The sequence below is a fragment of the Tamandua tetradactyla genome, chromosome 23, assembly GCF_023851605.1.
Source record: "Tamandua tetradactyla isolate mTamTet1 chromosome 23, mTamTet1.pri, whole genome shotgun sequence".
Lineage (NCBI taxonomy): Eukaryota > Metazoa > Chordata > Mammalia > Pilosa > Myrmecophagidae > Tamandua > Tamandua tetradactyla.
Window position 1 is genome coordinate 45,232,462 of NC_135349.1, and position 25,858 is coordinate 45,258,319.

Below are 25,858 nucleotides of genomic sequence, written 5' to 3' on the forward strand. Positions count from 1 at the left end.
ACCACATCACAACCACTAATTTGGTTATTTTTTTTTTAACTTTTTTATTGTATAATATAACATATATACAAAGCAAAGAGGGAGAAAAGCAATAGTTTTCAAAGCACTCTTCAACAAGTAGTTACAGGGCAGATCCCAGAGTCGATGGGCTGCCATACCATCCTCCCAGATTTTTCCTTCTAGCTGCTCTAGAACATAGGAGGCCAGAAGGAATAAATATTTTTTTGAATCATCACAATCAACTTTTTTTTTCTTTTTTGTGACAAATAACATATTTTTAAAAAAGCAATAAATTTCAAAGCACAGCACCACAATTAGTTGTAGAACAGATTTCAGAGTTTGGATAGGTTGCAATTCCACAATTTTAGGTTTTTACTTCTAGCTGCTCTAAGACCCTGTAAGGAAATATCAATATAATAATTCAGCAATCATACTTGTTTGTTAAACCCTACCTTTTCTGTATAACTCCACCATCACCTTTGATCTTTCTCTCACTCTTTTGGGGTATTTGGACTATGCCCATTCTACCTTTTTCATGTTGGAAGGGGCTGTCAATAATAAGGGTTGGGAGATGGAACTAGCTGATGTCCTGGAGAAGCTGGCCCCTCTAGGTCTTAGGACTTACCTGGTCCTGGGACCCATTAGGAGGTTGTAGGTTTCTAGAAAGTTACCCTAGAGCATGGAACCTTTGTAGAATCTTATATATTGCCCTAGGTGTTTTTTACGGTTGGCTGGAATGGTTTTGGTTGGGGTTTGTCAAGTTATGATAGGTAGCAATGTCTAATTGAAGTTTGCATAAAAGCAACCTCCAGAGTAGCCTCTCGACTCTATTTGAACTCTCTCAGCCACTGATGCCTTATTTGTTACACTTCTTTTCCTCCAACAATGTTAGGATGGCATTGTTGATCCCACGGTGCCAGAACCAGGTTCATCCCAGAGGGTCATCTCCCATGTTGCCAGGGAGACTTTCACCCCTGGATGTCATGTCCCATGTAGCGGGGAGGGCAATGATTTCACTTGCAGAGTTGGGCTTAGTGAGAGTGAGGCCACATCTGAGCAACAACAGAGGTCCTCCAGAAGTAACTCTTAGGCATACCTATAGGTAGGCTAAGCTTCTCCACTACCTACATAAGCTTCACAAGAGCAAGCCTCAAGATCAAGGGCTTGGCCTTATTGATTTGGGTGTCCTTAATGCTTGACACAGTATCAGGGGATTCCCTGGTGGTAACGTTAATAGTTCCATATTTTTTTCTCAGTTTGGTTATTTTTTCAAAAAAACAGAAAGTAGCAAGTGTGGGAGAGGATGTGGAGAAATTGGAACCCTCATACACTGTTGGTGGGAATGTAAAATGGAGCAGCCACTGTGGAAAGCAGGCTGGAGTTTCCTCAAAACAATTAGATATAGAATTACTATATGACCCAGAAATCCCACTTCTAGGTATATATATACCCAAAGAAATTGAAAATAGAGGCTCAAACAGATACTTGTGCAGCAATGTTCCTAGCAGCTTTATTCACAATAGCCAAGAGGTAGAAACAGCATGTGTCCATCAACAGATGGACGGAGAAACAAATGGTGGTATACACATACACTGAGAAATTACTCAGTCAAAAAAAGAATGAAGTTGTGATACATATGGTAACATGGATGAACCTTGAAACCACGCTGAGTGAAATAAGCCAGACACAAAGGGACAAATATTGTGTGGTTCTATTTACATGATATATGTAGACTAGGCAGATTCATAGAGACAGAAACGAGACTACAGGTTACCGGGGGAGAGGGGAAATGGAGAGCTATGGCTTAGTGGGTAGAGCTTCTGGTTGAAAGATGACAAATTTTGGAAACAATGGTGACAGTTGCACAATATTGTGACTACTATTAATGCCACTGAATTATACACTGAATAATGCTTAAAATGGCAAATCTTATAGGATACATATCCTACCACTTTTTTTTTTTTAATGTGGACAGTACAAAGTCTTTGCTGAAATGGCAGGGGGCCTCCTACTGCCTGGGTGAGGCGACGGCAGAGGGCACCTCCAGCGGATGTCATTCCCATCTAGTGCCTGTGAGTGAGGGTCCCCCCACCCCAGAGTCGGCAGGGCACAGCCTAGAAGGTTATAGCAGCTCTGAGGAAAAGACATACCCCAGGGAGAGAAAAGAATCCCCACCTTCATCTTCATTAGTTCACTGTGTCTTTTCTCTCTCCCCAAGCCACGGTGAGCGCACTCTGCCTGCCTCTCTGTTGACTGACTCCCCAACAGCATTATAAACGATTGCAAGGCAGGAATTATCGCTTAGTTTTCTAGCTACCTCCCACATAAACGTTTACAAACCCAAACTCTGCACACACGGTGTGGTCGGCTGAGCCACTGACCCCCAAAACCCACGTCCTGATCCTTGGGACCTGCAGGTGTGCCGCCTTACAGGGCAAAGGGGACTTTGCAGCTGTGATTACGGGACCTGAGATGGGGAGATTGTCTCGGCTTATCCAGGTGTAATCCCAAGGGTCCTAATAAGAATGAGGCAGGAGGGTCAGAGAAGGAAGATGCAACTGCTGACTTGGAAGGTAGAAGAGGGCCTGGGCCAAGGAGCCAAGGATGGCGACAGCCTCTAGAAGCCTCAAAAGGCAAGGAAATAGCATCTGGAAGGAGCGCAGCCCTGCCGAACCACTTCTGCCTTTTGACCTCTGGAGCTGTAAAGGAATCAGTTTGCCTTGTTTTGAAGTTACAATGTTTGAGGAAGTTCGTTATAGCAGCAAGAGGAACCTAAGCACGTGGTATCGTCATCAACATCATTGTGGTAAATGCGACTGAGTTCACTGATACAACCCTTACTGAAATGAATAAATGGAAGGTACGATTGTTAGCCCCATTTTACAGATGAGGATACTGAAGCTCAGAAAGGTTACAGGACTGAAGGCTCCTTGGGTTGCAAACAGCAGAAACTGACTCTGGCTAACGCATCCTCAATCGTCAAGGCAGTGACATCTGGAGACGCCATGGGAGCTGACCTGAGTCTCCCCGGGGATGCTTTATCTCCTGGGTGCACCTCCAGTCATTCATGAATTATTTATGGAGAGCCCACTCTATGCCCGGCCCCAAGCTAAGTGCAGGGGATAAAATGGTGAACAACAAGCAGACGCAGCTCTTGCTCAGGTGCCGCTGCCAGCTGAGCAAGGAAGCAGACATCACTCAGATCATCACCCAGAGAGGGCAACTGGGCAAGTGCTACGAAGGGGGAAGGCCGTGAGCACAGACCCCAGAGAAGCAATGGGGAAGTGACAAGCCACGGGTGGCTGGAGTAACTAAGAATTGGAAGGGAAGGTGTCAGGTGGCGGCAGTTCTTGTTTTCTTTGAGGTCTTTTCTCCAAATTTATGATCGTTCTTGGATGACAGCACTGTGGCAACACCACCTGCACTTCCGAGGCACCTGGCTACTTCTTAAAAAATTTTATTATGATAACAGAAGATTTTCTATTAAAATGAGGAAAATTAAAATTGATTAATGGAATAATGCATTGACATTAATTATGTCTACAAAGTTACCACCACCCATGACCAAAACTTTCTCATCACCCCAAACAGAAATGGTCGCCATTAAGCGTGAACTCCCCATGCACCCCTTCCTTGGCCCCTGGTAACCCGGAATCTTCTTTCTGTCTCTATGTATCTGCTTATTCCAGGCATTTCATATAAGTAAAATCAGACAATATTTGTCCTTTTGTGCCTGGCTTATTTCACGCTCCATGATGTTTTCAAGGTTCACTCATGTTGTCACACATATCAGAGCTTCATTCTTTTTATGGCTGAGTAAGATTCCATGGTATGGATATGCCATATTTTGTTTCTCCATTCATCTATTGGGGAACACTTGTTTTTTCTTCCACCTTTTGGCTATTGCCAATAATTCTGCTATGAACAATGGTATACAATTATCTGTTTAAGTCCCTATTTTCAGTTCTTTGGGGCATTTGCCTAGCCACATAATTGCTAGCTCAAATCACAATTCTACCTCTAACCTTTGAGGTAAGCCCGTGGCCTACTTTTGACTGCAATATTTCAGCCCTCGGCTACTCAGACACAATGTTAGGCCTTCAAGTGAGTTTTTGCTCTGGTAGGATCCTGATGTTCATTTCTACTCCAGTGTCCCCATCTGTACAATGGGAACATTTCTTAAAGGCAAGGCACTGCAGAGAAGTAAGGCTATAGCCAAAGCCAGCCTGAGGTCCCTCTGGGCCACATGGAGGCAGAGCAGAGGGGACCAGGTGTGTGCACTGCATCATCTGCACTCACCCAGCTGCCCAAACTCTACCCAGGAAAACACTCAGAGGCTGGCAGTTCTCTGGCTCAGGGTTAAAGCAGGGACTCCCGGCCTCCTGCTCCCGGCAGGTAAGCAGGGAATAGAAATGACCAGGTACAGAGTGTTAAGAAAAGCACCCAGGCCTGATGCTAAATGGGGAGTGGGTGGGGAACAGCAGGTGTTAGGAACCTGGGAGAATCTGGGAGGACATGACCCACTCAGCTCCCTTCTTGGCCGTATAGGAATGTGCACCAGTGTTGCCAGAAGTTTCTGTTGTTAAAAGAAGCTGGAAATCTGGAATTTTACATGAGTTTGCCTGATGTTCAAATGCTGGTAATTAATTTTAGGAATTTATTACACATGGTATAGCCAAACCAAACATGCCTGGTGCTTGCATCTGACCAAAGGATTCCTGGTATGTGGCCTTGGTCTTAAAAGACCCCTGACCGTGCAGAGACCAAATGCCATTGCCTACTCCGTGCCCTCGTCAGGCCCAGGAGCCCACGGCAGAGAGGGAAGGCCCACAGGCTCTGATCCTATAATGCAATCCCTTAAGAAAGACATCAAAATCTCTTATGAGTTGGGAGTTACAGATGATGGGAGGAAGGAGGAAGGAGAGGGAAGCAAGGCCCACGTGTGAGATGTCAGAGCTCCCAGGTCTCAAGGGTATCCCACCTGGCTGGCTGATGCTGCCTGGACTTTCCTGTGATATCCGAGGGGCCCTCGGTACCAGCTGAGGACAATCAGAAAGACCCTTGCTTCCTGAGGCCCAGCTGTGATTCTCCTCAGGTTAAAAAGCATTTCATTCTAACATCCCCACATCTGGAGTTTTCAGCAGGAACGCCCAGCCTGAGTTTGCATGTTCCCTACCCACAACCACCCCCCATCCTTCCACCCACCCCCAGGATCCCCTCTCCTCTGACAGCAGGAGATATACAAGGCACATGTGTCCTTGAGACCCTGGGGACCCTACTGGGGGACACTCACCTCTACCCCCTGGTGCAGCCTGTGGCTTTAAAGCCCTGCACATTGTAACGGAAGCAGCTTCCACGTCCTTCTCTCATTACCAGGAAGGGAAGTGAGAGTAGCCAGCTCCCTGGGCTCTCTTCCTCATCTCGCTGTTTGTGTAGGCAGCTGCAGGGCAAACTGAGAAAAAGTTGGATGCAAGTTAATTTGTGTCCAAGTGAAAAGCAAACAACCCCACTTCGTGAGATGACGTTTTTGGTCTTTATTATGCCTGGTTTGCATGGTGCTGCATGGTTTCCCAGGATGTGGGAAACCTGTCTTTTATGACATGATGCTGAGACTAGATGGGAATTTTTTGTTTTGTTTTAACTTGGCAAAATGAAAAGTTGACTTTGTCCTCCACTCAAAATTTTGGAAAATGCACTTATCTGTGACATTCTAAATTCTGTGAGGAGACAGGCCTATTTGTTACTAAGGGTAACCTCTGAGCAGAGAAGGGAAAGGGGATGAATTGTTTTCATTATGAAACATTTCAACATTGAAAAAATGAAGAGAAAAGTGTAATAAACTCTCATAAACTATCACTTGCCTTCGCCTTTAAAAATGATCAACTAGTCAAAACAAGCTTGTTTAATCTTTTCTATTTTTTTAACTTGCTTTTATCTTTACCCCTTTCCTACTTCCCCTTGTATCATTTTGAAGCAAAACCCAGATATCATATAATTTCAGCTATACATATTTCAGTTTGTATCTTTAAAAGGTAAAAACTCTCTTTGAGAGAATATAACCACAATCTATTACACCAATAATTTCTTAAGATCATTAAGTGGACTTTTAGGGTTCAAATTTCCCTTTCTTATTAATTTTTTTTTAGCGTGTTTAAATCAAGATCTAAATAAGATCCATACATTGCAATTGGTTGATAGGTCCCTTAAGTTTCTTTCATCGATAGGTCCTCCATCCATCTCTGGTTTTTTTTCTCCTTATTCCTTCCAATTTATTTGTTAAAGAAACTAGGTCATTTGTTCAATAGTCTCCTCGGTCCTTTGTATTTCCTATGAATTGCTAGTTAGATCTGGGGGCTTGTTTATTTTTAGGTTCAACTTTTTTTTTTGGCCAAAAAAATATTTCAGAAGTAGTTGCACACACTTTCATCAGAGGCTCGTAACGCTGGTTCTGTGATGTCAGTGGTCATTGGTGCTTGATGCCTAGATCTCTCAATTCATAGAGGTACTTCTCTATTTCTTTTTGTGGAGATCACTAGGGACCTATACCTCCAAGTTTGCCTGGGACTTTCCCCATTTTAACACCTTAAATCCCACATCCTGGGAAACCATGCAGCGCCAAGCAAACCAGGGCAGCTGGTCACCCTAGTTAGGAAGCCATGTATTTTTTTGGAAGCAGTTCTTCCCTCCTTTTGCTATGACAGGCTGAGAACTGGGAGACACAATGTGGGAAACAGATCAGAGAATGCAGGAAAGAGTGCAGTATCAAGAAGCCTGTCCTTGGCGTAGGTGACACCTTGGTGGTTGCCTATCCAACATCCATTTCTACCCTCCTGGCAATTCCCTGGTTTTTGTTTCAGTGGTGATCCCAGTTCCATGTGCTTCAGAGGTGCTGACGGTGGTCCCAGCTCCAGGGATGGACTCTTCTCTTGCAGCACCCAGGCCTAACCCTGTCAGCACATACCTTTCCCCATGCTATAGTGTGGGTCAATGAATCACAAGGGGTGATTCATTAGGGGCATTTGGGAATGCTTTTATTTTATTAACCTACCATAAAATTCATCCATTTTAACATGGAAGTCAATGACTTTTAGTAAACTGACTGAATTGTGCAACAGTCACACAATGCAGTTTTAGAACATTTTCATCACCCCCCAAAATATCCCTCATGCTCATTTATAGACAATTACCACTCTCATCTCCAGCCCCAGGCAGTCACTAGTCTTCTTTCAGTCTCTACGGATTGGCCTTCTCTGAACATTTCACATAGATAGAATCAGATAATGTGTGGTCCTCTGTAGCTGACTTTTCTCACCTGAGGTTCATGCATGTTGTACCATGTGTCAGTACTTCATTCTTCTTTTTATTGCTGAAAAGTAATTCATTGCATGGATATATCACACTTTGTTTATCCATTTGTCAGTTAATGGACATTTGGGTTGTTTCCACTTGGGTTGTTTGAATAATGCAGTTAAGATCATGTATATATAAGTCTTTGTGTGGACCTGTGCCTTCATTTCTCTTGGTTATAAATATCTAGGAGTGAAATTACTGGCTTATATAGTAAATTTATGTTCACATTTTTAAATAAACTGCCAAACTATTTTCCAAGGTCTCTGTACCATTTTACATTCCTACAGAAAGAACCCCCATTTCTTCACATCCTCATCAACATTTGTTTATAGTCCCTTTTTTTAATTATCATTATTCTAATGGGTATGAAGTGGTATCTCATTGTGGTTTAGTCTGCATCTCTAATGATTGTTGTTTATCATTTTTTCATGAAACATTGCCCCACTCTTAAGAGTGAAGTCTGAAGAAAGAGTTATCTTGCTTCTAAGTGGATGTGAGGCCAGAGCCCTCCACCATCCTGGGATAAAGCAGATTCACAGAGGAGGGCAGAGCTCAAGTAACTGCTCAGGAGCATGGTCAGTGCCTGGATGGAGCAGTACCTGAAGTCCATCCAACCTCCAGACTTCTTCAGTCCAAGAGCCAATAAGCCCTTGTATTGCTTAAGCCAGTGTGAATTGGATATTCTGTTATGTGTATTTCACTGAGCTAATGGAAAGAGGCAAACCTTCTTATCGATTCTGAGGCAAAGACCAAGTATTGGAAGTAAACTTTGCATGCTTGATGAGGCAAAGACAAAGAACTCTTTCCAAACAATGTAAAGGACTTGATTTAAGGATGCAACCAACACCTCTGAGAGGCCAAGGAATAAGACTAGATGGGGGCACAGAGAAGAGAGTGGGCTGAAATTGTGAAATTCAAGAAGACACTATATGGGTTTGCTAAAGCTACTGGAATGCAATATATCAGAAATGGGATGGCTTTTAAAAAATGGAATTTATTAAGTTGCAAGTTTATAGTTCTAAGGCTATAAAAATATCCAAACTAAGACATCCAGACAAATATACCTTGACTCATGAAAGGCTGATGGGTCTGGAACACCTCTGTCAGCTGGGAAACCACATGGTGACGTCTGCTAGCTTTCTCTCCAGGCCCCTCATTTCAAAAGGCTTCCCTGGAGATGTTTTCTTTCTTCATTTCCGAAGGTCTCTGATTGTAGAGGCCCTAAAACTTTTTCAAAAATGGTTCCCTCTTAAAGAGTTCCAGTAAGCAACCCCACCTTGACTGAGTGGAGACACATCTCTATGGAAACAACTTTATCAAAAAGATTCCATCCCAACAATACTGAATGAAGGTTAAAGAACATGGCTTTTGGGGGTTTATACAGCTGTTTCAAACCAGCACAGCCACTAATTTACTTCAGTTAGAACCAGGATATTTTTAATCCTTCCTTTGTGGGAAAGAACAAGATTTAATATCAAAATGCCATTGTATAGAATACTGTTTTAGTTTGCTAAAGCTGCTGAAATGCAATATATCAAAATTGGATTGGCTTTTAGCGATGGGAATTCGTTCTCAAGCTTGCAGTTCTGAGGCCATGAAGTTGTCCACATCTAGGCATCATCAAGACAATATCTTCTTCACAAAGAAAGGCTGTCAGCAGTCCAGCACTCCTCTGTCACAGGGCAAGACACACGGCCAGTGTCTGCTGGTCTTTCCCTTCTCCTCTGGGTTTTGTTGCTTTCAGCTTCTGGCTGCTCCATCTGTGGCTTTCTTTCTGAGTTTCTGTGTGTTTCTAGTTCTCTCAGCTTCTCTGTGTCTTTCTCTTATAAAGGTCTCCAGTAAGAGGATTCAGACCCACCTGGGACACGTCTCAACTGTAATAACCTAATGAAAAGATCCCGACCACAATAGTTACACCCACAAGAAGGGATTAGCTTTAAGAATATGATCTTCTGGGGTCCATTCAGCTTCAAACTACCACAAATGCATAACCCATTGCACACCTTTCTATTTAAATTATTAAAGATATAGGGTTTTCATTCCAGAGTATAGATTCAGTCATTCTCAATTTTTTCTTTTCTCATCTTAATTAAGTTCCAAATATTATAGTGTAAATATAATAAGATAGAGAAAATTGTGTGACTTTAACAGCAAATTTAGAATTCTTTCCAGGAAGGGAACTGCCTTCCTTGATAAAAATGACAGGCGAAGTGCTTGGGTTCAGATTAAGCCTCTTCATTGTGGGATGGAGAAAGCCTTCCTGATCAAAAGGGGAAAGAGAAATGAAACAAAATAAAGTTTCAGTGGCTGGGAGATTTCATATAGAGCCGAGAGGTCATTCAGGAGGTTATTCTCGTGCAGTATACAGATATCTCTTTTCAGTTTTTGGTGCTTTGGAGTAGCTAAAGGGAAATACCTGATACTGGAGAATTATAATCCAATAGCCTTTATTCTTGAAGTTGATTGTATAACTACATAACTTTTAAGGTGTGACCATAGGACTGTGAATCCTTGTGACAGACAGTCCTTTTATCCAATGTATGGACAGATGAGCAAGAAAATAAAGACAGAAAAATAAATAATAGGGGGGATGGGGAGGATGGGATGTTTTGGGTGTACTTTTTTCCTTTTATTTTAAATTTTATTCTTATTTTAATTCTTTTGGAGTAATGAAAATGTTCAAAAACCAATTGTGATGATGAATGCACAGTTATATGAAGATACTGTGAACCACTGATTGTGCACTTTGGATGATTATATGGTATGTGAATATATAATAAATAAATCAATAAAATTGCATTAAAAAAAAAAGAAGTAAGGCTCTTCTTCCTTCTCAGGCCTGAGGCTCCAAAGGAGAGAGACTCCCTTGAGAAATAGAAAGAGATGAAGTTGGGTCCCAGGGGAATCTGAGAAGGAGGCAGGAGGGGCAGAGGAGGGAGGAGGAGAGGTAAGAAGAAGCCAGTAAGAAGGTGGAAAGCGGTGCACTATACTATGTGACTCCAGGCCGCGTGGCTGTTGTTGGGGAAACTAAAGAAGAGGTTGAATTCATGGTGTAGGAAAGAGATAGCACTTAAATAAACCAGAATGCAACAGGCAGAGGAGGCCAGGATAAATATAAACCACCTGCGAATCAGCAGAAATCAAAGGGAGAACTTGGGATTTCTGAGACCATGGGATGTAAGGTATTTCTAAGACAAATTTCCCCTAGAACTACTGAGATAGGAACATATCCAGCTGGCATTTGAGTTGCACATATATATATCTAGACCAGATGAACTCTTATTCAACCATTACAATCAGTGGTTTGGGAAATACCTGAATTCCTAGCAACAGGCTTAAAAAAAGGAACAGAGTTCTAAAATAAAGTAATGAGTATTAAAGAACTGAGGACCTCCCCTCTCAAAAACTATTCCAGGCCCAGATGATTTTATAAATGGACTCTACCAAACTTTCAGGAAACAATTCATTTCTATCTGAAAGAGAAGTGCGAGAGAAAACTTCCCAGGTTATATAAGACAGATGTAATCTTGATTCAAAAACGGGTAAGATCAAACAAAAAAATCATAGGTCCATTTCACTTATGAATATAGATGCCCAAATTCTAAATAGAATCTTAGCTAACCGAATCCAACAGAGTATTTAAAAATAGTAGATAAAAATAAATAAATAAATAATTTTAAAAATAAAAATAAATAGTAGATAACGATTATGTTAGTTTGCTTGCTGCCGGAATGTGATACACCAGAACTGGAATGGCTTTTAAAAAGGGAAATTTAATAAGTTACAAGTTTACGGTTTTAAGTAAGTGGAAATGTCCAAATTAAGGCACCAACAAGAGGTTACCTTCACTCAAGGAAGGCCAATTGCTCTGGAACACCTCTGTCAGCTGGGGAATCACATGGCTGGCATCTGCTGATCCCTTCTTCCTGGGTTCTGTTGTTTTCAACCTCTGTTCCTGTAAGGTTCCTCATTTTCCTTCTCCAGGGCTGGCTTTCATCTCTTGCCTTCCCTTGGCTCTCTCCAGTTCTGACTTGCTTAACATCTCATGGTGATGTCTGCTGGGCTCCAAGCATCTCTAAACATTCATGTCTCTGGTCTCCACATATCCACAGCTGTGTCAGCTCTGCTGTGAAGTTTCTGTTGGCTCTGAGGCTCCTGTCGTTTCTGTTGCTTCTGTCACTTCTGACTCTCTCCAAAATGTTTCCTCTTTTGAAGGACTCCAATAAGCTAATCAAGACCCACCTGGAATGGGTGGAGTCACAACTTCATCTAATCAAAAGTTAATACCCACAATTGGGTGTCACATCTCCATGGAGACAATGCAATCAAAAGATACCAATCTATATTACTGAATCAGGATTCAATGAAATGGCTGCCTCCACAAGATGGAATCAGGATTAAAACATGCCTTCTTGGGGACACATAAAATCTTCAAACCAGCACAATGATCAAGTAGGGCTTATCTCAGGAATGCAAGGATGGCTCACATAAAATTTATTGATGAAATTCTTCACATCAACAGGCTAAAGGGACTAAATCATATGATTTTTGCAATTCATGCAGATAAAGCATTTGATAAGATTTAATTAAGAATGTCATCCAGACTGGACAAAATAACAGTAATCACCCTTCTAGAATTTTGTCACAAGGCATTCTCATCAAGCAAGTACTTTTTGAATGACTGCTCTGATCCCAGCTGTGTGCTAAATTCTCTTCTTATGACCGCCTTATGCATTAGTTTCCATTATGCTCCCTACTTTATAGATGCACACTTTATGGTGTGCTGCCCCAGTATGCACCATGTGGCCTGAAATTGGAAATCAAGAGCCCCAGCCATCTGGACCACAGCACAGTGAGTTTGCTGTTCTGTGTGGGAGGCCTCCGGAGGACCTCGTCCCTATCTGGTGTGCCAAGACACACACAGGTCAGCAGAACCTGCCATGGAAGCTATCAGAGGGGAAGACAAACAGGACTTGGCCACCACTTGCATCCTCTCTCCCATGAGAATCTGGTTCCAGTCGGAACCTCAACTTTATTATTTATAGCTCTCCTTTCTCAGCTGTATGGGGAGCTTTATTTGTGTATTCAACAGGAGGATGACTCAGCTAGAGATGGAAAAGCTGACAGGGCCCTGGTGAACTGTCAGGAAGAACTGCAGCTGGTGACCCAGACTGCTGGAGAAGTCAGAACAGCCCATGCTTCCACCCACTGGAGACAGACTTCCAGGGTAATCTGAACCCCAATCTCAGAGATTCCTGGGAGTTCTGTTCTTTTCAGAGGAATGCTATAGAGCCTCCTCACTCTCATTGCAAGACCACTTCTGTTTCCTGGTTTTCAGGCTATGCCAATCCATGGCAAAGACCTAGGTTCAAATCCAGGCTCTGCCAGTTGTGTTTATTCCAGCAGGTTATGGAGCCTCTTGCTGATCTTCAGTTTTCTCATCTATAAAATGGAACCAGTAAAAGTATTTACCCCATAAAACTGTTGTGAGGAATAAATAAGGAATAAAGGGCTTAGCACAAGGCCTGTCTTGCCATGCACTGATTACATATAAAAGATGGTAGCGATGGTGGTTGATATTACTTTTATTACTATTATCAGTAATATCCCATCTAAGGATAAGGCAAACGGACAGCTGGTGGCAGTTGTTTTCATGAAATCATTTATTCTCTTAAAGTCCTTAATGATAAGTCTGGTCATCTAATCTAATCTCCCAGCTGATGTCTGATCCATACCTGGCTGTCTATAAACGCCACTCTCTTCCATTGGGTGGCTCACTCCATGTTTTGGGCTTTTAGAAACCCCTGCATTGTTGCACGGGGTGTTTGGAGTGGCTTCCTGCGCTGGATGTTTTCCATTTGTCCATTTGGATCCACTGTCTACCTCCTCTACCTTGCTTTATGCTCCAAGAGGCTGACCATAATGGACTACATCAACAGGTTCCTTTGCCCTCTTCTTATAGTTGGGTTCAGCCACTGGGAGGCACTAGAAGGAGAACAGAGAGAAAAGAGGCCTGGGAATATATTCCTCAACTTCTTGCTTGCCAAAACACTGCATGCTGACTGCATTTCTTTGCCAAAGGCCGCAGCTCTTGCCCAGTGGCCTCTCCTACATCTATAGGGACTTTCTCTGGGTTCTGGCAATTAGTCTCTCCTTTTGCCCCTTCAGCCCTAGGGGAGGTAAAGGCTTCCAGCTTTGCTATCCCTGGGGTGCATTGCCCTTCTCTGTTGACTTTATTTTAATGTTGCCATGCCTTTAAAAACAGAACGTTGACTGAACACTCTGTTTCTTCTGGGCCCTGACTAATATACCTCCTCAGCCTCCATTTCTTCATCTCCCATTGCTAAGCAGTTCCCAGTTTCCATTTGGAGATCCAGAGGTTCTAAGGGATCTAAGTCTTCCCATTTCTAGGGGTAGTACACCTGGAATAAGCCAGTCAGTACATTCCATTCCCCTGGCTGCAGGGATTGGTAAAAGAGCAGGTATGTGACCTAAGCTGATCTAATTAGAGTAGTGCTCAGACTTTTATAGAAAATGCTGTCTCAAAAATCATCTCTTCCAAATTGTATATAACTGATGAAGCACAAGATTGTAACAATCTTGAAAGCACAAGGACAGTCAGGCTTAGGGTAACAAAGAAGAGATGAAATATCCCCAGATCTTGCCTGTTTGATTTCTCACTTCTGAAGCACTGATTGAAATGCACCATCAGAATCATTCTTATTCAGTCTCTAATTCTCTCAAAGGGCGCATGCTTCACCACTTTACTGTTTTCAATATAGTGCTTCTCAGCTCCATCTTTCACACCACTGCTAGAATGATCATCACTACAGATCGAATTGTGTCCACCAATTGAGGGGAATATGTTCCAGTGTTCAATTGAGGGTGTTCAACTGAGAGGACTGTGTTCAAGTCCTCTCCCGTGTTACTGTGAATGTGAGCTCATTTGTAAACAGGACCTTTGTAGTTAAGATGAAGCCAATCTAGATTGAGTATTTATAAGGAGAAGAAATTTGGACAGAGACACAGATGACAGATGCAGAGACAGAAAGAGAGAGACAGCCATGTGACAGAGGCAGAGATTGAATTATGGGTTGCCAACAAGCCACAGCCAGAACCTCACAGCCTTCAGAAGGCGCATGGCCCTGCTAACACCTTGATTTTTTAACTTCTAGTCTCCAGAACTGTGAGGTAGTAAATTTCCATTGTGTGAGTCAACCGGTCCATGGTACTTTGCTACAGCAGCCCTGGAAAGCTAAAACAATCATCTTATAAATAAAGGCGGTGGGGAGGGGAAGGCGGAGCACATCACTCCACCTCCACAAACCCTTAAAGTCTCCTTCTGCAAGTAGAAGCTTCGCCCCAATATTCAAGGCTGTGCTGGTTTAAAGCTGTTATATACCCAAGAAAAGCCACATCCTTCTTCCTGATCCAAACCTGTGGAGGCAGCCTGCGTTTCTTTTAATTCTGATTCAATATTGAGGGGTGGAAACTTTGATTGGATTGTTTTCAAGGAGATGTGACACATCCAGCTGTAGGCATGACATTTGATTGGATTACTTCTGTGGAGATGTGACACACCCAATTATGGGGGTGCCTTTTGCTTAGATGGAGGTTTGACTCTGCCCATCTAAGGTATGTCTTAATTAGTTTAGTGGACTCCTTTAAAAGGGAAGTATTTTGAGAAGAGTTCAGAGCCAACATGAGAAGATACCTGGCTACCAGAGGTGAGGGCAAAGAGAGAGGGACACTGATGGGGTTGGAGTGGGATGCCTACCTTCGTTCACATTTTGACTTGCCCTTTCTTTTTTATCCTTATTCACCCTTCAAACTCTTCTTTGAGGCGGCTTCTCTACCCCTGCCCCTCTTTCCACTCCAAGCCACAAACTGGCAGCCTTAAGTGAGTTTCTTGGGGGTTTTGGTTCCTAAAATACATTCATTATTAACATTTAAAAATTGGGAGGTTTCACAATTTTAAAACTGTGTAAGATTTTTGGCCTCTCTTTAAAAATCAGACATTTTGGCCTTCCTGGGCCCTCACTGCCCTGTGGCAAGAATGGGGTGCAGGAGGAACAGTCTGTTTCCTTAGAGGGCACCCTCACCCCACTGTGGGCACCTCCACCAACTTGAGCTCCTTCTCTAATTGCTGCTCCCCAAACGCTCCCAACTGCTTCCTGGGCTGGCCATCGGGGCCCTCTTTCTTCAGTCCCTGTCAATGGCCACCTCACAGAGAAGACTTCCTGGGCATCTGACCCAAGACGGCCACACACGGTGCCAGTGCCTGCCTCTGCCCACCTGCTTCACTTTTCCCCAGGGCATTGCCCACCACAGGGCATGTGTGCTGTTTTCTCTCCTGCCTGCTATCTCACCAGGAGGTCTTGAGGGCAGCTGGGGACAGTGTCTATTCGTTGCTGTGATCGAGAGCCCAGAGGAGTGCCCGGTAGGGCTCAATAAACCAATGAATGACCAAATAAGAGATTCCTCTCCTTGATGTTGAACTTCCCTACAACTGAGATGAAAAAAATATGATTCATCTTGGAATCTCCAAGACAAGCCTGGTGCTTGGAACCTAGAATTGACACTCACCAATGGCCCGCAGATTGGATTGGGTTGAGTTTAACTGTGGTAAGGTCTACTTTGGGATTTCCTAACTTGGGCTAAGCAGGGTGAGAGACAGGGAATGTGTAGAATAGAAACTGGACGTAATCCCCACCGAAATGCCGGCTTCAGGGACTCACTGTTGCCAGTTTCTGGGTCTTCTATTCACATTATTGAGGCAGTTCTGCTGTGAATCTGACTTGGGCAGGTCATTTCACCTCCAAACCTCAGTTTTCTCACCAATAAAATGGGTTCATAATGAACTCCAACTGCAGGGCTTCTTATAAAGATTAAATATAAACTATCAATTAAATGGTAAATTATACTGTGCTGTACAAAGATAAGTGACAACGTGGGATCCTCTACACGGACAAAAAATTCTTGGGCTGTATTTCAAACAGAATCCCCCATCCCTTAAATAGAGTCATCCTTTTGGTAACAGAAGCAACTACCACTATTTGGGAAATCATTAAAAATAAAATCTCTTGCCAATAAAACCTCTCCACAAAATACAGACAAGAATGAAAGAGTTTTATTACTGATCAAGCATTAAACTAAACCATGATACACATCCCAAGGAATCCACTAAAGAAATCGCAGAGAGAAAGAAAAATCTCACCCTTTTATATAGCCAGGAAGATACAATCCATTCCATACAAGTTAATTGCCTTTAGCCAAAGGAAAAGTAAAACTTCTATCCTTACAACAAGTAAATATGACAACTTGGAGGCAGGTGCCTGGGCTAAATGCCCACAGACAGGGAGACTGGGACCATTCTCCTTGATGTTCACATCTCAAAGACATGGATCCAAGACCCCCCAAAAAAGACATTCCCGAGAGGTAGAAATGGCAAGAGGCTCATTTAGCTTTTAAAAGATCGGTGTACTGCTCAAAGAGACAGAGAAAGGATTTACAATTAAAAGTGTACTAAAGGAACTGCTCTAAGAAAAGGGAGAGGGGGAATGCTCCCTTTCTCTTTTGGTACGTGGGAAATTTTAAACTTGTTTTAGATTTGCATTTACCTTCACACCATGCATAGCAGCTTAGATCCATGTGCGATCACTTTTCAGCTTCACAGTAGAGCCAGTGGGTCTTGGGATGGCCCGAGTGGGAATGGAAAGTCACTCTCTCCATTACTCTGCTGCTCTCTGGAGGTCTCAGCTATAAATTGTTTTCTCCTCCTGCCCCCTCCCCACTTCTCCTTTTTCTTTTTCTCCTCCTTCTCCTTTTTTCTCTCCTCCGACCACACTCACACTTTTGGATGACTCCCAAAAGACCACTATAACCCCCTGGTTTACATATTTCCCTGCTCTAGGAACCCAGTGCCTGCAGTTTCTGAGTCCATTGCCCATCTTAGTCCATCCAGTTGGCACAAGAGGGCCGAGGAAACTGGTAGAAGCAAGCCTGCCCACCCAGTCCTATTGCTTCAGAAAAGGTAGTGGGGGTGCCGCCACAGTCAGAGGCAGTCCCCCAAAACAGAGGGGCAGAGAACTATACATGATGAAACCTTGAATAGGGCATGAGATTTTGTAGGTTTTTCCAGTGTGATGCCCCAATAAATCCACTGGACAATAGTCAACAGGTATTTACTGCGCACCTCTCTGCGCCAGCCCCTGGGAATGACCAGAGTGCAAACAGAGCCAACTGTTAGCTATTTCCTCAGCTTGGCCCACATAACATCCTCAAGTTGACAAGGTACTGCCCGTGCAGGAGTCGGAGCCGTGCAAGAGTTCAAAACAAGTTCAACTGGCCCTGGACTAGGCATTAGCAGACCCCAAAAAAATTTTATCACCGTGAACATATTTCTTGCTCTCACCCTACATTCTCAAATATTCTACTGGAAATTTCCACAGGAAGATCCTGCAGGCACTGAGGACAATGCTGATAACAGTAGCAACAATTATAACAGCTAATATTTCCTGAGGGATTAGTCTATATTCTTGGCACATACTGGCATTTTTACATTCATTATCCCACCTAATTCTCACAAAAACTCTAATAGGAAGTTATTTTTATGTTTCATTTTTTAATGTAAGAGGTATATTCACATAACATAAAATTAACCATTTTAAAATGAACAATTCAGTGGCATTTAGTACCTTGACAATTTTGTGCAGCCACTACCTTTATTTAGTTCCAAGGCATTGTGGTCACCCCAAAAGGAGACCTGGTACCCATCAGGCATTACTCTCTGTTCTCCCCGCTCCCCAGCCCCTGGCAACCATCAGCCTGTGTTCTGTCTCTAAGGAGTTGCCTATTCTGGATATGTCATGTAAATGGAATCATATATAATGTGGCCTCATGGGTCTGGCTTCTTTGACTCAGCAAAAATGTTTTTGATGTTCATTCAGGCATAGCATGTCAGAACTTCATTTCCTTTTATGGCTGAATAATAATCCACTCTATGTATATACCATATTTGTTTATCCATTCATCCGTTGACAGACATGTGGAATGTTTACACTTTTTGCTACTGTGAGTAATACTTCTGCAAACATTGGCGTGCAGGTATCTGAGTGTCTGCTTTCAATTCCTTTGAGTATAAACTTGGGGATAGAATTGTGGGATCATATGGAGAATTATGTGTTTAACTTTTGGAGGAATCGCCAAGATGTTTTCCACAGTGGCTGAACCACTTTACATACCCACCAGCAAGGTATAAGGATTCCAGTTTCTCCATGTTCTCATCAGCATTTTCTATATTCTGCATTTTTTTTGTTCTCTTTTTTAAAATTATAATTGCCATCCTGGTGAGTATAAAGTGGTATCTCATTGTGGTTTTGATTTGCATTTCCCTGATGACTAATGATGTAAAACATCTTTACATATGTTTGTTAGCATTTGTATATCTTCTTTGGAGAAATGTCCATTAAGTGTTTTGTTCATTTTAAAAATCGGGCTGTCTTTTTGTTGTTGAGTTATGAGAGTTGTTGCATTGTGGATAATAAGTCCTTATCAGATGAATGATCAGCAAATATTTGTGCCCATTCTGTAGTTTGTGCGTAAGCTATTATGATTATGCCTCTTGGCAAATGAAGAACATGATGCACAGAGAAATTAAATTACTTGCTCAAGATCACAGAGCTGTTAAGTGATAGGACTAGGCCTACCTCAGTCTAGGGCTTTAGCCCCCTCTTTTCTGTCATCCATTCATAACAGTTGATGCAATAAGGTAATGTAAATTTCATGCATGCATAAGAAAGAGAGAGCCCATGCACAGTGACAAAGTCATTTTCATCTGCGTGTCATTGCATCTATGCAAGTCTTTTCTGTCACTGAAACATTTAGACAATGGGGAAGTGGAGACAAAAAGCAAGTGCATCTTTATAAACAATCATTAAATAACAATGGTGCAAATGTTTGTCCAGAAAGCATCAGAAAATTCCAGAGAAATGATCATCCTCTAAAGTTGTGTTTAATTAGAAACTGAATTACGGAAACAATAAATTTATTGTACGCAAACAAAAATTTTCAATGAAAATGAAAATTTTTCAATTGGGTAATTGGAAATCAGCCAGTCTTTCTGGCAGCCAATTTTAAACAAGCTGTAATCGCCTGGCTGGGAATGAAAGGCAAACCTGCTCAGAGTCCAATGTTGCTACTGTTATTATTTTAGTAATATTAACAGTGTTTAATAACAGCCAGGAGGATTAGCAGGAACCAGCAGGGTTTATCTGAAACAGGATGTAATTATAATTTATAGGGGGCAAGGGTATAAGATGTGTTTGTGAAATCTGAACTAATGTGGTGTCCCTCTCTCTACAACAGCAGTGGCCATGCAAGTGGTACTTCTGCTCCAAGGGGCATTAAGCAATGTTGATTGAAAGGCTCTGAAAACTAAACAGTCTTTAATCCAAAAATTCACATCTAAGAATTTATTTTAAAGAAATTTACAAGGATTGGTTACAAGAATGTTCATCACGCTGTTTAAAACACTGAAGTGTCCTGCCATAAGGAATTGGTTTACTTGAATGTAGGACATCTCAATGAAGTACTATGTGGCCATGAAAAAGATGGTACAGACCTATTTATCCTAACACATAACAAAGCTCAGAATGTTCTGTACAGAAGGGGGAAGAGCAGGCAGCAAAACTAACTACAGAACGGTTCAATTTTTATTTAAAAAGAAAAAAAAAGGAGACTTTTGCTTTCTAGTTTTTCTACAATGAACACATACTTGCGCAACTTTTAAAGTTTTTAAATAAAATTTGACATATGATATTAGCCAGATATAAAATAAACAGTTTGTAAATGTGTTAATAATAATGATGTGAAGAATGCTAAGGTCAAGCAAAGTGATTAGGGCATATCATCCACTCAAGAATAAAGAAAACTATTTATTTGGCCAATATTTGGGGAGTGTTGACTGTGTGTTAGGCACCATTTGAATCTGAGGATATAGCATGAGCATGATAGAAGTGGTGCCTGATCTCAGGAGTCTGGGGAGAGAGATAGTAGGACCAAGTGAGCAAATTAAAATGGTGGTCATTTCAGATGGTGAAAGGTACTATAAAAATAAAAGAAAGAGTAGACTTCCGGGTCAAGATGGCGGCTTAACAATGTGCGCATTTTAGTTCGTCCTCCAAAACAACTACTAAATAATCAGAAATAGAACAGAACAGCTCCTGGGGCCACATCAGTGACCAGACACACAGCGTATCCCAGTCTGGACCAGCTGGACCAGCTGCAAGCCCCCCCAGAACCGTGAGTTCCCAAAGCCGTGGCAGCCGGCACCCCTCCCCCACAGGCTGCTTCCCAGAGGGGAAAGGAAAGGACTTTACCAGCAGCAGGGACTGAGCACAATCAAACACCACCTGTGGAATTAATTAACAAATTCTGACAACTAAAAAATAGGCCCCCAGCTTAGGTGAACCTGGTCAAAGCAGAGGTTGCTCATTTCTGCCCCAGCACCAAGGGGGCAGGGCAGACGGAAAAAGGGGGAAAAAAGAAGGAAACAGAGGTTTGTGGCTGTGTTTCTACAAAGGCTTGACTGCCTTTGGATATAGAGGCAGGACGACTTCTCAGGCTGCAACTGCCCCAGGCATAGGCAGAAGTGAGCTCTATTGGGGACTTGTCTAGAGCCTGTGCCTTCCCCAAGGGAGGGGTGAAGCCCAACTCAGGTGGAATCCCTCCCTCAAGGAATTCAGACACCAGCGCTTGGTAATTTGAAGCCATTAAAACCAACCTACAACCTCTCCTCTGTCTCCATCATGTCCCCAGCAGGGAGAGTCCGCCAAAGTTAAAGGTACCGCATCATCTTACGCTGGTGGGACCTGCAGTCAGACAAGCGCCACATACTGGGCAGGATAAGAAAAACAGAGTCCAGAGACTTCACAGGAAAGTCTTTCAACCTACTGGGTCTCACCCTCAGGGAAAACCGACGCAGGTGACTCTTTCCTCCTGATAGGAGGACAGTTTGGTCTAGGAAAATATGGCTGGGGTCTATAATATCTAAGTAGAACCTCCTAAGTGTGTGTGGGGGAAAGGCACCACACAAGCAGGGCAAGAAACAAGAAAACAAGAACTGAAAAATTCTCCTCTGTTAAACAAAACTTAAGCTAGAGGTCCAGATAAAGCTGAACTGAATGTCAAAGAACAGAGAGACAACAAATTCATCCAGCAAGAAAACCCTAGGTAAAAGAAGTGAAAGCAATCTCCAGAATAGACTAATTAAATGCCCAGACACCAGCAAAAAATAGCAAATCACACTAGGAAAATTGAAGATATGGCCCAGTCAAGGGAACAAACCAACAATTCAAATGACATACAGGAGCTGAAACAATTAATTCAGAATATACGAACAGACATGGAAAATCTCATCAAAAACCAAGTCAATGAATTGAGGGAGGATATAAAGAAGGCAAGGAATGAACAAAAAGAAGAAATGGAAAGTCTGAAAAAACAAATCACAGAACTTATGGGAATGAAAGGCAAGGTAGAAGAGATGAAAAAAACAATGGAAACTGTATTAGTTAGGGTTCTCTAGAGAAACAGAACCAACAGGGAACACTTGCAAATATAAAATTTATGAAAGTGTCTCACGTGACCGTAGGAACGCAGAGTCCAAAATCCACAGGGCAGGCTGCGAAGCCGATGACTCCAATGGATGGCCTGGACGAACTCCACAGGAGAGGCTCACCAGCCAAAGCAGGAATGCAACCTGTCTCCTCTGAGTCCTCCTTAAAAGGCTTCCCATGATTGGATTTAGCATCACTAATTGCAGAAGACACTCCCCTTTGGCTGATTACAAATGGAATCAGCTGTGGATGTAGCTGACGTGATCATGACCTAATCCTATGAAATATCCTCATTGCAACAGACAGGCCAGCGCTTGCCCAATCAGATGAACAGGTACCAAAACTTGGCCAAGTTGACACCTGTCCCTAACCATGACAGAAACCTACAATGGTAGATTTCAAGAGACAGAACATAAGATTAGTGAACTGGAGGACGGAACATCTGAAATCCAGCAAGAAAAATAAAATATAGGGAAAAAATGGAAAAATATGAGCAGGGACTCAGGGAATTGAAAGGCACATGAAGCGCACAAATATACATGTTGTGGGTGTCCCAGAAGGAGAAGAGAAGGGAAAAGGAGCAGAAAAACTAATGAAGGAAATTATCACTGAAAACTTCCCAACTCTTACGAAAGACTTAAAATTACAGATGCAAGAAGTGCAGCGTAGGGCGGGCCGCGGTGGCTCAGCGGGCAAGAGTGCTTGCCTGCCGTGCCGGAGGACCCCGGTTCGATTCCCGGCCCCAGCCCATGTAAAAAACAAACAAACAAACAAAATATAATAAAACAAGAAAATGTTTAAAAATGTTTCCCTTTCTTCCTCCCTTCTTTAAAAAAAAAAAAAAAAAAAAGAAGTGCAGCGTACCCCAAAGAGAATAGATCCAAATAGAAGTACTCCAAGACATTTACTAATCAGAATGTCAGAGGTCAAAGAGAAAGAGAGAATCTTGAAAGCAGCAAGAGAAAAGCAATCCATCACATACAAGGGAAGCCCAATAAGACTATGCGCAGATCTCTCAGCAGAAACCATGGAGGTGAGAAGACAGTGGGATGATATATTTAAATTATTAAAAGAGAAAAACTGCCAACCAAGAATTCTATATCCAGCAAAACTGTCCTTCAAAAATGAGGGAGAAATTAAAACATTTTCAGACAAAAAATCACAGAGAATTTGTGACCAAGAGACCAGCTCTTCAAGAAATACTAAAGGGAGCACTAGAGACAGATAAAAAGACAGAAGAGAGAGGTGTGGAGAAGAGTTTAGAAAGAAAGACTATGAGTAAAGGTAAAAAGAAGGAAAATTAGATATGACATATAAAATCCAGAAGGCAAAATAGTAGAAGAAAGTACTACCCATGCAGTAATAACACTGAATGTTAATGGATTAAACTCTCCAATCAAAAGACATAGTCTGGCAGAATGGATTAAAAAACAGAACTCATCTATATGCTGTCTCTACTCAAAGGACATGAGCGCAAGGACACAAATGGACATTTACACACCAATGTTTAAACCTTGTGTCTAATGTTCCTTTTATCTACCTTGTCAACAGATGAGTAGAATGTATGGAATACAAATAAATAATAGGGGGAACAAATGTTAAAATAAATTTAGTTTGAAATGCTAGTGATCAGTGAAAGGGAGGGGTAAGGGGTATGGGATGTAAATTTTTTTTCCTGTTTGTTTTATTTTTCTGTTGTCCTTTTATTTCTTTTTCTGAATTGATCCTATTGTTCTTGGAAATGATCATGATGATGAATATGCAACTATGTGATGATATTGTGAATTGCTGAGTATATGTGTTGGGAATGTTTGTGTTTCTTGTAATTTTTTTTATTTAATAAAAAATTTTAAAATAAATAAATAAAAGAGAGTAATTGGAGAGACTGTATCTTAGGAGAGAGACACGGTGTCTTCAGATAAAGTGTTTGGGGAAGGCCTCTCTGAGGACGTGATATCTGAGCTGAGGCTCAAATGATAAGCAGTAGCTAAGGGCAGCCAAGGTAAGAGGATTTCAGGCACAGATAACAGTGGGTGCAAAAGCAGAACCAACCAGCTCCACCCGAACAGTGGTTCTCTAGCCTGGCTCCACTTCAGATTCGCCTGCTTTGAAACCACACCAACACCTGCACCCTGATGTCCACAGCAGCACTGTTCACAACAGCCAGAAGGTGGAAGCCACCCAGGTCTCCACCAACAGGTGAACGGATACAAAACAGGGGTCATCCACACAGTGGAACGTTATCCAGGTATAAAAAGGAATGAACTTCTGATACATGCAACCGCATGGATTAACCTTGAAGACATCAAGTTGAGTGAAATAAGCCAGTTACAAAAGGACAGATATTGCATGATTCCATGTTTTGGGTTTGCTAAAACTCTGAGAATACAATATACCAGAAATGGATTGGCTTTTATAAAAGGGATTCATTAAGCTACAAATTTATAGTTCTAAAGCCTTAAAAATGTCCAAACTAAGGTATCCAGGGAAATATACCTTGACTCAACAAAGGCCAATATCTGTTACATGGGGAGGCATGTGGCTGGCGTCTGCTTGTCCTTGTTCTCAGTTATGTTGCCTTTAGCTTGATTTCTGCTGCTTCCTCTCTAAGCGTCTGTGCATCCTGACTTAGCTGGATCAGTCCTGGGGCCAAACTCTGGGTTTCATCTCTTTTTTTTTTTTATGGTATAAAGCTTGGTACATTTAATAGGTACATTAATAAATACTGTTGATTGCTTAACAAGGAACAAAGAATTCTCAGTAAAACTCTCGGGACCTGACATCAGTGAAAACCTAAATAATGGTGGTGAATCATAAGACAGACTTTCAGGAAGGAGGTACAAGAATGGATCCATAACTCTGGTCCTGACCTTTACCTTATCAGGCTACCTAGTTTCTTTCTATTTCTACTTTGATTTACCTCCTTCTGCAGCAGGATTTTAGGAGGATCCTCTGTGTGTGTCTAACATTCAACACTCATGACACAGAACAGAAGAAACCTGGTTTACCTCACAGCTCTCAAATGTTTCCCAGGTAAAAGGACAACCTTCCACCCAGTCAAGGTTTCAGACAGTTTTGACAAGAGACTAGCCAAGCTGTCAACCTACTCATCTGATCCTGAAAGCATACAGATTCACCTTCAATTGGCATATACTATCTGCAATTCTAGTCCTAGCAGAGGTAGTAGCTTAAAAACATTTGCAGCTCATTTCTTGTCAGAACCAGTGGAGGACAGTGGTATTGACGGAAGACTGTGTCAAGCCCATCCATTCCTCTAGTCTATATAGCCTTGGTCTGTCCATGGCTTAGGCCATCTAAAAGCTGCACAACGTTAAAAACACTGGTATTCTCCGAGGTGGTTTGATTACTGGTGACTATTTTTTCTTCTTTTTAAATTCTTGTATTTTTCCAAATTTTCTACCATGAGAATGCATTCTCAATTGTCCGGTGCGAAGAAAACATAGGGCTCGGTTACCATAAATAAGATGATTCTTAGGTCTATATTCAATGGCTCTGGTGTAATAGATAATAGCTATATCAAATCTTTCTTTGGAGAACTCTTCATTTCCTTTCATTTTCATTAGTTCTCCTTGCTCTATACACTCTGCACAATTTTTGGTTTTATATTCGTCAAGCAAATTGCAGTTTTCCGTTACAACTTTAGTTATGTGATACTTGTATTCAGTAAAGAAAATACTTAACATAGGCCAACCATTGTCAAGTGCTCCTAATTTAGGCAGAATCGTTAGATCACCTGTGTATTTCACCCAATTCAAAGCTTCCTCCATGGCCAAAATTTTGTTTTCTATTTTATAACCAATTCTTAATAAGCCTCCAATAAAGAATGAATCATTCACAACCTTCTTTGCCAAATCTACAATATCTTCCATCAG

At 42.0% G+C, this 25,858-nt stretch overlaps 1 long non-coding RNA gene across 2 annotated transcripts in view; it reads right to left on the reverse strand.

The window, feature by feature from the left end:
* Positions 1 to 25,858, reverse strand: part of LOC143667495 (uncharacterized) — a 94,996-nt gene that overhangs the window by 6,216 nt on the left and 62,922 nt on the right. For both annotated transcript variants that reach the window (XR_013168065.1, XR_013168064.1), the window contains exon 4: positions 5,294 to 5,452. This is a non-coding gene — a long non-coding RNA (uncharacterized LOC143667495). The remainder of the gene's footprint in view (positions 1 to 5,293; positions 5,453 to 25,858) is intronic.